This window comes from Vicugna pacos, chromosome 10 (assembly GCF_048564905.1).
Source record: "Vicugna pacos chromosome 10, VicPac4, whole genome shotgun sequence".
Lineage (NCBI taxonomy): Eukaryota > Metazoa > Chordata > Mammalia > Artiodactyla > Camelidae > Vicugna > Vicugna pacos.
The window spans coordinates 35,657,797-35,670,712 of record NC_132996.1 but is presented as its reverse complement, the minus strand read 5'-3'; the positions used below and the strand labels follow the sequence as shown (position 1 = coordinate 35,670,712).

The 12,916-nt window shown below is 46.0% G+C and overlaps 1 long non-coding RNA gene across 1 annotated transcript in view; it reads right to left on the bottom strand.

The window, feature by feature from the left end:
• The window catches only part of LOC140698723 (uncharacterized), a 263,718-nt gene extending 260,827 nt beyond the window's left edge, over window positions 1-2,891 (bottom strand). The window contains exon 1 of the long non-coding RNA XR_012076586.1: window positions 2,727-2,891. This is a non-coding gene — a long non-coding RNA (uncharacterized lncRNA). The remainder of the gene's footprint in view (window positions 1-2,726) is intronic.
• Window positions 2,892-12,916: the final 10,025 nt, after the last annotated feature.

Here is a 12,916-nt window from a genome sequence, read left to right as displayed (position 1 = left end):
ACCCTGCTAAAGAAGGCTGAAAAGTTAATGTTTGGTCAGCCAGTCACCGTACGGACCCCACACCAGGTTCAGGCTTTAGTAAAGTCTAAGGAAAGGTTGACTCAGGCTATGGTTTTAGACAGCCCAGTGGTTACCATAAAAACCTGTCACATGTTGAACTACCAAATGACCTAGCAATTCCACTTCCGGGTATTTATCAGAGAAAAAAATGAAAACACTAATTCAAAAAGACACATGCACCCCAACATTCATTGCAGCATTATTTACAATTGCCACGATATAGAAGCAACAAAGTATCCATCAACAGACAAATAGATAAAGAAGTTGTGATATATTTATACAATGGAATACTACTCAGCCATTAAAAAGAATGAAATAATGCCTCTTGCAGCAACATGGATGACCCTAGAGATTATCACACTAAGGGAAGGAAGTCAGAGAAAGACTAATATCATATGATATCACTTATATGTGGAATCTAAAAAATAAAACAAACTAGAATATAACAAAAATAAACAGACTCACAGATATAGAGAACAAACTTGTGGTTATCAGTGGGGAGAGGGGAAGGAGGGCAGGATGAGACAGGGGTAGGGGAATGAGAGGTACAAACTACTATGTATAAAATAAATAAGCTACAAGAATATATTGTTCAGCACAGAGAATAAGGCCAATATTTTGCAATAACTATAAATGGAATATAACCTTTCAAAATTGTGAATCATTATGTTGTACACCTGAAACATATATTATACATCGACTATACCTCAATATAAACAAACAAACCTGCCCCATGCTAAATCCTGCTACCCTGATACCCACAGCAATGGGGCCCTTGGAACATGATTGCATAGAAACCATAGGCATGGTCTATCCAGTTGCCCCGAACTAGGAAATGAGCCTCTTCCAAATGCTGAAGAGGTATGCTTTACAAATGGGAGCAGTTTTATGAGAGAGAGAAAAAGGCTGGCAGGATACGCAGTAACCTCCCAGACCCAAATCACAGAGGCATGAAGTCTGCCCCCAGGGACTTCAGCTCAAAAGGCCGAGCTGATAGCCCTCACCTGAGCCTTGTTGCTCAGGACAGGGACGATCTTAAATGTTTACACAGACCCCAGATATGTGTAGGCCATCCTACATGCACACAGGGCTATTTGGAAAAAGAGAGATGCTTACTGCAGAGAATAAACAGGTGAAACATGGCTGAAATCCACTGGGACTCCTAGAAGCAGTGCAGCTTCTAAAAACAGTGGTAGTGATTCACTGTAGGGGTCAGCAAAAGGGAAGATGCAGAGGTAATAAAGGGAAACAACAGGGCAGGCACAACTGCCAAAAGGGCTAGTAACCTGGCAACTACCCCTCAAACCTCGAAGGCCAGATCCCTCCAATTATTTCCCAGTCTACAAAGAGGAAGAATTAGACAAAGGCTGAAAATGAGGCTTCACTATAGATCTAGGAGACCAGTTATCTCTTGGTGCCTGTGGACATGTTTTCAGGGTGGGCAGAAGTGTTCCCCCCACTAGAATTGAAATGGCAGCCACAGTGACTAAAGTATACCTAAGACATAATCCCCAGGTTTGGGCTCCCAGGATCCCTACAAGGTGACAATGGCCTGGCATTTGTGTCTCAAGTGACAAAAGGGATAACAAGCACTGGGCATAAAATGGACCTTGCACTCAGCCTGGAGACCCCAGTCACTGAGGAGCCCATAAAACAAACCTTAGCCAAGCTACGCCAGGAGACTCAAGAAAACAGGTTTAAGTTACTCCCAACTGCCCTGTTCCCCACGCAGCTATCCTCAAGGGATAAGTTAAAGCGCGTTTGAACTCATGAATGGTGGACCCATTCCCCAAGCCTGAGAGGAGGGACACCTTACCGCCCTGGAAATGGAGCAACTCAAGTACGCCCCCCAGGTGGGAGAAGCCAGGAAAGCCCTCACAGAGCATGGTAACCAGGTGCTGCCTGCACCCACCAACCTGGCCCTTCACTCCTTCCAGCCGGGAGCCCGGGTGAAACTAAACTCCTGGAAAACCCGCAGCCCGCAAGGTCAGCTCACTCATACTTGGACCAAACCCCACTGGGTGATCCTAACCAGCCATTCTGCCCCGAAGCCGCAGGGACCACTGCGGGCACACGACACTCGAGAGAAGAGAGCCCCGGGCCCCAAGCTCCAGAGAGACAACCTGGGGCAACGGACCCCCGACTACTCATGTGAACCTCTCTCTGACCCGACGCTTCTCTTCAGAAAAACCACAGAAGTGTGACCAGGGAGGTCCAGCCCCCGCAGTGAGCCTCGACATCAGGGGACACTCGTGCCTACAGCAAAAGACCTAGATACCGTCATTTGTAGGAAAAATTTAACTTGTGACCATTATTCTTCTGTTAACAATTGGGGCACACATCCTAAATTGTCTGGTGTCCTTTGTCTCCAAAAGGTTAGTGTATAAAACTCCATGTGGTGGTCACTCAGGACGCAAACGAGGCAGAGGCCTGAGGCCAATCAAGCGCATCTAAAAGCAGATGGGAGCAGCTCTGCTCCTCTGCCCGGGGTCACGGCGACGCCCCAAGTCAGCAGGAAGCAGTCACAGAAGACGCACCTGTGCCCCTCAGCGCCCCTCAAGAGGGAGGAGCAGGACAAAAGGCAGAGGAGGACTCTGTCATCGGCAAAGCCCATTAACAATTCCCAGGAAATATAAACAGAATCTGTTGATAAAATAAAGTCTAACCTTTTTTTCCCTTGTGCTTCGTCTAGTTTCACTTGCTCACAGGATACTGCGTGCTGAGGCCTCGCACCCAGCACTTCAGACCAGTGTTCCCAGTGCGAGACGTCTGCGCTGACACCTCAGCTCAGGCACAATGTGCAGAAGCGCCACTGTGACAGTGCAATTCAAGATGGCGGCGGCAGGCAGTGTGCAGAGACCCTGCGCGGCGATCTGGAGCGTGAGCAGCTCGGCTGGGAGCCCCGCGAGAACTCCGCGAGAACTCCACCCTCTCCCCACTGACCGGGACCCTGTAAAGCAGCCCCGCCCACGGCCTGTCCAGGAGAACCCATGCTCCACAGAGCAAGCTCACTTCTCTCTATTCTTTGATCAGAGAATAAAGCTTTCCTTTGCTTCTGAACTGAACTCAGTCTCATTTTCATCATACCAGCGACAGCGGGCAAGAGGACCCTTGTAGAGGACCAACCTGGGAGGGTCAGTAACGATGCTACACATAGAGCTAGGGGAACACAGGGAAGAGATTGGGATTATTGGTACTCATTAGGAAGAAGCCTGTGGAACCAGGACCCAGACCTGTCAGGGAGGTGCTACCCATCTGCTGGCCCTGTTCCGCTGGCCCTGATAGCTCCTGAGCTGAGAGCGTGGACAATGCAGAGCTGGTTCCCACATCAGTGAGAAGAGGGTGCTTGCTGTTAGCTGGTGCTGGTCACGTGAGAGGGCACAATGACACTGCTTCTGGGAATGTGAAAGAAACCCGAAGCCTGGAACCAAGTGCCACTGCAGGGTGACAAACCACTGCTCAGAGGATGCTGACAGGAGCAGGAAGCCAACACTGACTGATGCAAGACCTTTCTTCCTCCTCCTGCCTTCCAGCTCCCTTCCGAGCACCGCTTACCGACAGAACCTAACAGGGGAACCACTGGCCAAAGAATCACGTAAGGACAGAGTCCCAGTCCCAGGACAAAAATGCTGAGACTAGAAGGATGGGTTTGGAGCTGAGAAATCAGAGCTGAGTGACCAGAAAAGCCCACCTGTTGGCCACTCAGCATTCATGCACAACCTTCCATGCACACTTGGACTTCTATACAACTATAGAGTTTTATGCTTCTGCCTAACAAAATGCAACTATCCTTTGTGCAAGTGAGACACCCTCACCCCTCCCAGAGAGGAAAGACACAACATCCCAGAAGCAAAGGTGTCCATTTCCGGATGACAGTCATAGCGTCTGTCTCTGGGTAATGCGAACACCAGCCCCACCTGAATGTTTTGCAACCAAAGATTAATTTTCAAGTTTACCACCACCACCAATACTCATACAAATTATAAGGGAAGGAAGAGATGGAAAGAGCAGAAATAAGTGTATGTTAAGGACACATGTGAGCAAACATGTGTGGAAGGAAGCATGCATAGTGGTGACAGTCCTTGTTTCTGCAGCTGATCACCAGGCAGAGTTGAAATTTATGACTTCCTTCCTGTTCTCCTCATCCTATGTTTCCTTCCTTTGCCCTCAGCCAGCATATCAGCTGGTGTGGGTTCTTTACCTGCTAGAATGGCCTCAACTTTCAAAATCTGAAGAGTCTGAATCCTTAGTGGTTCTGCCCATTTTTCTGTTAAGTCTCACTATTGGACACAGAAGTACCAAGTGGTGCCCCCAAGTACCCCCTAGGCTCCATGCACGGTCCTCCATGTCCTCATTGGGTGGCAGCCATCCAATGTCTCCTTGTCATCAGAACCTGTCACCCCAGCAGAGAGAGTAAGTCCCTTTTTTGCCTTTTAGTTTTGTGACACTATGAGCCCGTGATGGTTCACTTCAGCGGAGCCTGTTGTGGCCCCAGGTGCAAACATTCTTCCCTTGGGTACTCACCTCCAAAAATCAGAACAGAGTTCTGTGAGTAAGTGTGTCCACCCCTTGATACTTGGTCCTGTATATTTTATTTTTGTGGGAAAACAGAAACATGTATGGGTTGCTGATTCAAAGTGTATCCTGCATCCTGTTAAACGAAACCCTAAACTTTCACGGTGGTGTCTCCCGATCGGTGCTATGGCTAGGTCTTCCGTAGGCTAGTCCACTCTAACATCTACCTGGCCTGCTGCTGCTTACAAGGTAAGAATGGTACATCCCATGGACAGGGACCTGTTGCCTCACTTCTTTTGCTGTGAAATGTGTTCCTTGAGCAGAAGTAATGTTGAGGGGGAAACCACGATGGTGAATAGTGTCTTTTGCAAGTTCACAGAGTCAAGACAATTGTTTAGTATCAGCCATAATGTGCAGCACCTGGAAGGCACTACCACCCCTGGGTCTGAAAGGGAATGAGCCATGTAAGAGCTGGAGGCTTGGAGGAGGCATCTCCCTCCCACCACGCCAGCAGGAGCTGCGGCCACGGAGGGACTTCTGGAAAGAAGTGCTCCAATCTCACCTCCTGCTGCCGTTTAACCTCTGGCCAGGGCCTCGCTTTGTCTGAACCCAAAGGGAAACAGCAGGCCAAAGGGCTGTAGTGATGCCTTCCAGAGGGGTGAGGCTCCTAGAGCCCAGAACAAAGCAAAGAAAGGCTGATTGCGGGCTTGCAGTGAGGAGGGGTAGTCAGGAGGGTGTAACCAACACATAGAAAGAATAATTCAAGCAGAAGAAATCTCTCATAACCTGAAGTCCTAGATAGGAGACTGGAGGGTTTAGGATCCCAGTTAGCATGTCCATTGCTTCTTTGGGTGATAGTGGGATTGTCAGAAGGTAACATGAATGCAGAGTCTGGCACAAAGATAGTGCTCAAAAGTTGGTGGTTATTAGTAATAAAACTGTCATCTAAGGAAGAAAGAGGAGAAAATATACCCAAAGGAAATAGGATGATGATGATATGAAATAACACTGAGGTTCAAAGGCCGGGTTCTCCCTGTCTTCATGATCTTATAATCCAGGCACCAAGCATGGGCCTGGTAATAAGAATACACTCAGCACTGATAAAGGAATAAAAGTGACATGGAAATAATTCTAGTGAGGAAGAGGCCCAGAGGTCTGGAGCAGGTGGCCACACATGGGGTGGTGTCAACAAACAAGCAAACTTGAAGTTTTAACCTAAGGATGCACACATTATCTCACTCACACCTTTGGGATGTAGGGGAACAGAATTGCAACCTTATTGTTAGAGAAGACTGAGATTGTAAGTAAAAGTAGAGTGAAACGGTGGAAAAAGTGGCTGGGCAGAGAGGTCTAAACACACCTGTCTGTGAGAGTGAGTGCCCAGGGGAAGAAGCCAAGTGAGAACATGAGAGGGCTATGTGGGAGCATCTTTGGGGACTGGCTTAAGGAGGCTGTTAACTGAGATCACCTTAATAATAGTTAACATTTATTAAATGCTTACTACAAGCCAAGTACTTTTTTGGTAAATCATCTTTTTTAGGCCCAACATCAATTCTTTATGGTCAATACTATCATACATATTTCACAGAATTGGAAATCAGAGCTCAGAGACGTAACACGTATGATAGCACAGCTAACACGGGGTGGAGCCAGGATTTGATTCTGGGTCTTACGAATTTTGAGTCTATGCTCTTAGTTACTTCTTGTCATAGCCAGCTTCTAAGAGGATACCAGGAGGTGCCCTAATGATCCAGGCCTGCTAGTATTTGTACTCGGTGTGGTCCAGTTCCCCACCAGACCAAACTCGCTCACAGGTTCTGTGGGTCAGAAGCTGGGAAGTTGTGTAGCTGGGTGGTTCTGGCTCACCATATCTCGTGGTTTGTGTGACCAGTAGAATACAGCTGAAGTGATGGTCTGGCACCTTCAGGACTGAGTCATAAAAGATAGTGTGGTTTCTGCCTCTCTCTTTCAGGTGAGTCTCTGGGGAAGGTAGGTGCCGTGTTGTAAGAAAAGGCCCACCCAGTTGGTGAGGAGCTGAGGCTTCCAACCAGCAGCCAGCAAGGAACTAAGGCCTCCTGCTGAGCCACATGACTGAGCTTGGAAGTGGATCTTCCAGGCTCAGTCAGGCCTTCAGATGACTGCAGTCCCCACTGACATTCTGCCTGCAACCTCATGAGATACGGAGAACCAGAGCCACCCAGCTACACCACTCCCAGTTCCTGACCCACAGACACTGAGAGCGAATGAATGTTTGTTAAGTCAGTAAGTTTTCAGGCAATTTGTTAAGCAGAAATAGAGAAGAAATACGTTATCATAGTAACAACACAACATAGCAAGGAATCCTAACGTCTTCTCAAAATTCCAAAGTTTCTCATCTGGGCCTTGAGAAATGAGTAGGAACTCACCTGGAAAGCAGGGCAAGGGACACAGCAAGTGACAAAATCAGAGAGTTCAGTGCAGCACCTGAGAACATTAAATAGTATAGTTCAGCTTTGAAAAGAATATGTTTTAGGAACAGAAAGAAATGGTGGGCAGCCTGTCAGGGGTAGATTATGAGGGCATTATTTACATCACTGTAAGATGTTTGGACTCATCCTGTAGGTAATAAGGAGCTTCTGACTAATAATGATAACGGACCGAAGCAGTGATGAGGAGAGGCTTTTTTAAAATAACGTAAGGAAAGCAAATGACCCAATTTTTAAAATAGCAAGAGGTTTAAAGATACCTTACTAAAGAAAATATAGGCATGGCAAGCAAATAAGCATATGAAAAAATGCAAATCAAATTAGTATTTGTGTGGATCTAAAGCTGCCAAATGATCCTTTTTTTAAAATCCATATTTAACTTTTTAAGAGCTATTGTAGCGGGTAGAGGGGTATAGCTTAGGGGTAGAGTGCATGCTTGGCATGCACAAGGTCCTGGGTTCAATCTCCAGTGCCTCTGTTAACTTCTGGTGAGGGGAGGAAAGAAAAAGAGACATTATAACCATTTATTTATTCTTGCACAGTTGTTCTACCTATAACAAACAATAAATAAATGTCTAATGATTGTGCCAGAAGGTCTAGAGCTGCTCTTCTTCATTTTTAAAATATAGTATAAAATTAAACATACATGATTTCTATTTTCCATCATTCCAGTATATATCTATAGAATCAATATGGGGTTTTCTGCATATGCCACATAAGTTTGAATTGGAATTATTTCTGACAGCATTCATTTATCATTGTAGGTGAATAATTATGAATGCAAAGGATTTTAATCAAATCACACGTAACAGTTTATGCATTTTCCATAGTTCTTGAATTTTGGCTGATCTCAATCATCAACGTTTCTTTATCACATACCCCAAGTCCCTTTCATGATACTACATTTAAGAAAAACTAGAAATCATTTGAAACTTGATATTCAGCCTACATTTCTCCTCCAAATTAAAAAAAAATGATGTGAGACCATAGAGCTGGACACTTATTAGGAGTCTTATTGTGCTAGCCCTGGTGGGAGACGGTGAGAATGGAGCTGGGCAGAGATGTGGTGGGGAGGAAGGACAGACATAAAACAGGAAGGGAAGAAAAATTGTGGGTTCAACAGAGGGTATATGGGTAGAGAGACAGACAGGGACAGAGAGCTATGCAGAGAGAGATGTGGAGGGAGACCAGGAGAAGTGGTTCTGGCACAAGATGCACTGAGTTGTTGGTTCTTTTATTCTCAAGAAAGATATAGGACAAGATTTGGAATAACACATCGAAAGAATCTAGAAGAAAAACCTTCACAAACAATTGGGGTTTTTTCCCCCTCTTTTCTGCACAGGGCGAAAGTTTAAGCCCTCCTTACTACAAGTTCAAGTATAAAAGACTTTTTCTTCCAGGGGGTTGAGATCTGTGAGCTGCCGAGATCAGGACAAGAGGGAAGTGCTCAGGCTGCAACAAGAGCTCTCGGTTCAGCTGAAGCTTCCGCACCCCGAGGGCTGCCCAGCACCAAGAGAGGATAAGGAGTTTCAAGGAAACTCCGTGAGGCACGGTAGCTTCTCTAGGAGAACAACCCTCCATCGGAGGGCTAGGCAGGCGGCTCCCCTCAGGGCTCTTTCAGCCGCTGGAGCCTCGGAGGTCCGTGGTTGGATTGAGGTGTCTCGAGTCATGGACTTCCTGAAGAGTGGTCCACTGACCATCACCCGCAGAATGTTCCCGCACTTCAGAGCATCCTCTTATGGAAAGTGCTTTCTGCCTTCTCAAGTTCCTTTGTCAACAGTCTCCTCAAAGAAGCCCAGGCTACTGGGGCAGAAATGAATGCAAGCTCACATTCTCCTTAGGACCGCTTAATCATTGCCTTGATCACCACTCCCCACACCACCTTTGTTTCAAAAGGCTACAGGTGGGAAAACTTCCCTTTCTAGGCTGAATTAACAGTAAGGCTGGGGGAGGGTATAGCTCAGTGGTAGAGTGTGTGCATGCACGAGGTCCTGGGTTCAATCCCCAGTACCTCTATTTAAATAAATAAATACCCAATTACCTCTCCCCAAAATTTATTTTAAAAAAAAACACAGCAAGATAGAGAAAATCCATCGATGAGTGGTCCCTCGAAACTTACACAGAGAAAAGAAAGAACTTTCCACTTTCCTCAAGCATGTGAGTGAACCATAGAGGAATCAGATCGAGTGATAGCAGTTATCACCCTGCGATCAAGACACTTCTACAACATTCGACACCTCTATATACTCACTCCCCTCCCACCTCGGCCCATTAGCCAGAGCCAGCTACCAAGACAGGCAGCTCAAGAGAAACTGAAGCTTAAAAAAAAACTTTGGGTTTAAGAGAGATGACAGGGCAGAGGCAATACATGGGAGGGAGGCAGGTTTGCTCTGCTTCCCTTCAACCTCTGTTGTTTTTTAAATAGCATTTATCACTCTCTGCTTTCATCTTGTCCATACATTTGTTTTTGTTTTCTGTCTCCTCTCCTAACTTGAAAACTCCTTAGAAACATGGTTATTTTCAGTCTTGTTCATCACTGCATCTCCAGGGCCTTGAATAGAAGTAGGCATTTGATAAATATTAAATGAATGAATGAATGAAGATGCCCCCCAAAGGTGGGCTCTCAGGAAGGTGGGCCTGGGAAAAGGTTTTCATCTCCAGCCCCATCCAGACCACATGGCTGGAATGCATTCATTTCACTTTGTCATCCCAGCTAGAGACTCACTTGGGGAAACAAGCATCCCTTATAGCCGCGGCCACCTCTGGGAGGTGAATAACCGTTCATATCTTCCCCTAAGCCCAGTCTGAGTGCTCTCCCCAGGACAGGGAGCTAAGATCCCAGGCACTGAAAAGATGGGCATTAAGAGCAGGAGGGCGTTTGGGAGTAGGAAGACCTCCAGGAGTCCCTGCATCCCTGGGTTTAGGACCAGGGAGGAAAAAGCTCCAGAAGCCAGACAGGGGAAGGGGAAGAGGGTCTCACGTGAGCTGTACTTACCTGCTTACAAGGTTTCCAGACAGCTGGGCTTGTGCCTTAGAAAGAAAATTGAAATATTTTCTCTTTCTCCTTCTCCAAGAGATTCTGAAACACACAAGGAAGCAACCTCACAGGAAACAGCAGAAATAAACAACAAGGCAACAGCCCCAGGCCCCAGGCTCTGCAGACCTGGACCTTGGGTCAGAGCTAGCTGCCTCATTCGTTCATTCATGAATTAATTTAACCACTTTTTTTGAGCACAGATTTGTGCTAGAAACTGTGCTGTAGTGTCCTCAAGACTTTCTGGCTTCTGGATTCCTAAAGTTTTTGTGATCTACTGGGCAAAACAATGTTCTCTAAGGAAGTGACAGTCTGATAGCTGAATATCATATTCAAATTACTTGGTGGAATACAAGCCATTTTTAACTTGGGATTTGTCTGCATTGCCTTATACTGTTCACAAATTGCGTCCCAGGCTGATTGGATGCTCCTTGAATACAGGCCCAGGTCTAATATTTACCATTGCAGTAAATATTGCTAACTTGGGGCTCAATTCTGCTGCTCTAGTTGTTGCTCTGTTTTTTGTTTATTTCTCCTGTTTTCTGTGAGATTGTTTTCTCACATGTTTCATAATCTTGGATTGTAGGCTAATGTACAAGGGTGTGGGATTTCTGTGTAGCCTGGAGGGCAAGCGTATTTTCAAGGAGGCTTTTGCATTTGCTTCAGCCAGCCTTGTGACCAGCTCAGGATGTTTCTCATGTCCAATTCTTAGGGACTCCCCTACCACTTAGGTAGTGTGAATTTGAACCTGTAATATTTGAATAACCCCTGTGGATGAAACTCTTTAGTTACTATTGGCTTCAGGTTACAATTTCTCAGAAGGGAAATTTTTTTTTCTTACCCAGAACCTTGTACTCATGTGCAGAATTTTCCAGAATGTGCCTTTAAAAGATATTGGCTCTCTGTAGGAGTCTCAGTTTAAGGCCTTATCTCGGTCCCTGAATGGGCAATGAAATTCAAACTTGACAATTTTGCCCCCCAAGGACAAAGTATCATTAACTGCTTGAAACTCCTTAGCTTTCACTCCATTTTTGGACCCTGAGCATTTCCTTCTGCAAAAGTGTATTGCAGAAATGGGTGTCTGTATTTATTCTATGACTCTTCTCTAATTGTCCACGTTCACAATAGACATGTTATTTCAAAGCCAAATCAATAAATTTTTCAAAATGTGCTACGTACAAGTCTCCACGTGGAGCACAAAGAGGGAGAAAATACTGTGAGCCATGCACTCTTAGGCGGTTTCATGTACATCATCTTATTTGATTCTCACAGCAATCTTATGAGATCGTTGTTATCCCCATCTTACAGATAAGGAAGCTGAGGCTCCAGGTTAAGTGACCTGCTCAAAGTCACATATCTAGTCAATAAGAAAACTGGCATTACACCCATGTCTGTCTGACTCCAAAGTCTGTGCTCTCCCACTGTGCCAGGTGGAGGATTCACGGCAGAGCCAGAGAGAAGACGTAACCAGCAAGAGGCTCAATATCATGTAAGAGCAGAAAAATAAAACAATAAAAACTACGTTGCAAGAGATACTGCAAGGAAGCAAGGACATGAGTAGTTGCTGGTGAGACAGACCAGGGGGCTATGACTTCAGAGGGGCCATAGTGAGCTGGGAGAAGGAGAGACTTGAGCCTTGATGATACTGCCTCAGGGGAGAAGTGGTGAAGCACAGTCTTGACAAAGGGGAGAGCTTAAGAAGAGGCATGACGATGAGAGAGTACATGCCTGCTATGGCCTCCACGAGTGGACAGGGCATGGTTATGTAGAAGTATGGCTGGGAGATAAGAAGGGAGAAGTTTGAGGCCAAGTAATGGAGGAACTTGATTGCCAATGGATTTGGACATATTAAGTAGATAATAAAGAGACTTTGCAGGCTTTTAGCTGGGACAGATGTAGCCAAGGACGTGGTTTAGGAATACGTAAATGGAAGTCATGTCGTGATTGGCTGGAAAGAATGGAGGAAAGGAGGGAAACTAGTGCGCCTAGATTAAGGGGGGGCTGTCAAAAGCAAATAGAAAGGATGGATAAATAGACATTTCTCCCCCTCAGGGTGCCAGGGCCCATTGGTCTTCATTAAGCAGCACTTTAATGGAAATTTGAGGTACTGTCAGGGTATACAGCACTGCCACATTCTGTGCACTCGGCACCAGCTGGGACACTGGAGCTCAGTCCCTAGGGCCAGAGCAGGTCCAGTGAGTTGCCAGGAGAAAGGAAGTCAGTGTAGGCCACAGCCAGGAAAACACACAATAATGTCAATGCCCGGAAATTCTGAGTGCTGCCTCTAAACTCATCCATCAGTGAGTGTGACACAGGGAACAGAAGGCAAAGATTGAAGGCGGAAAGATAGGTGTTAAACATTACAAGCAAATGGGTCTAGTAGCCATGGATGGAACCCCAGGCTCACTTTAATTGGCCTTAGGATGCCTAGCACATTGTGGGTTAGTTTAGTTTAAAGATGTAAGCTTAAAGTGAGCAGCTTTAACATCCGAGCTGGAAGGGGATATAGAGATTGCATCCCCTCCTCTAAATGTCCGTGTCTCTGTTATAGTGCTTATCACAATGAATCTCAATGACCTAATTCCCTGTATTTCTTCCCTACCGGACCATGTGAGCTCTATGGGCAGGGACATGTCCTATTTATCTGCCCTGGCTTCTGGCACAAAGTGCAGCACAGAGAGGATGCCACGTAAGAGTTAATGGTGGCTTGGGGCAGGGTAGTAGCAGTGGGAGTGGTGAGAACTGGTTTGTTTCCAAATACATTTTGAAGGTAAAGCAAAATGGGTTTCCTAAGAATGTGGAGTCTGCAAGCAAGAGTGGAGCGAAGAATGAGTCAAGGGTT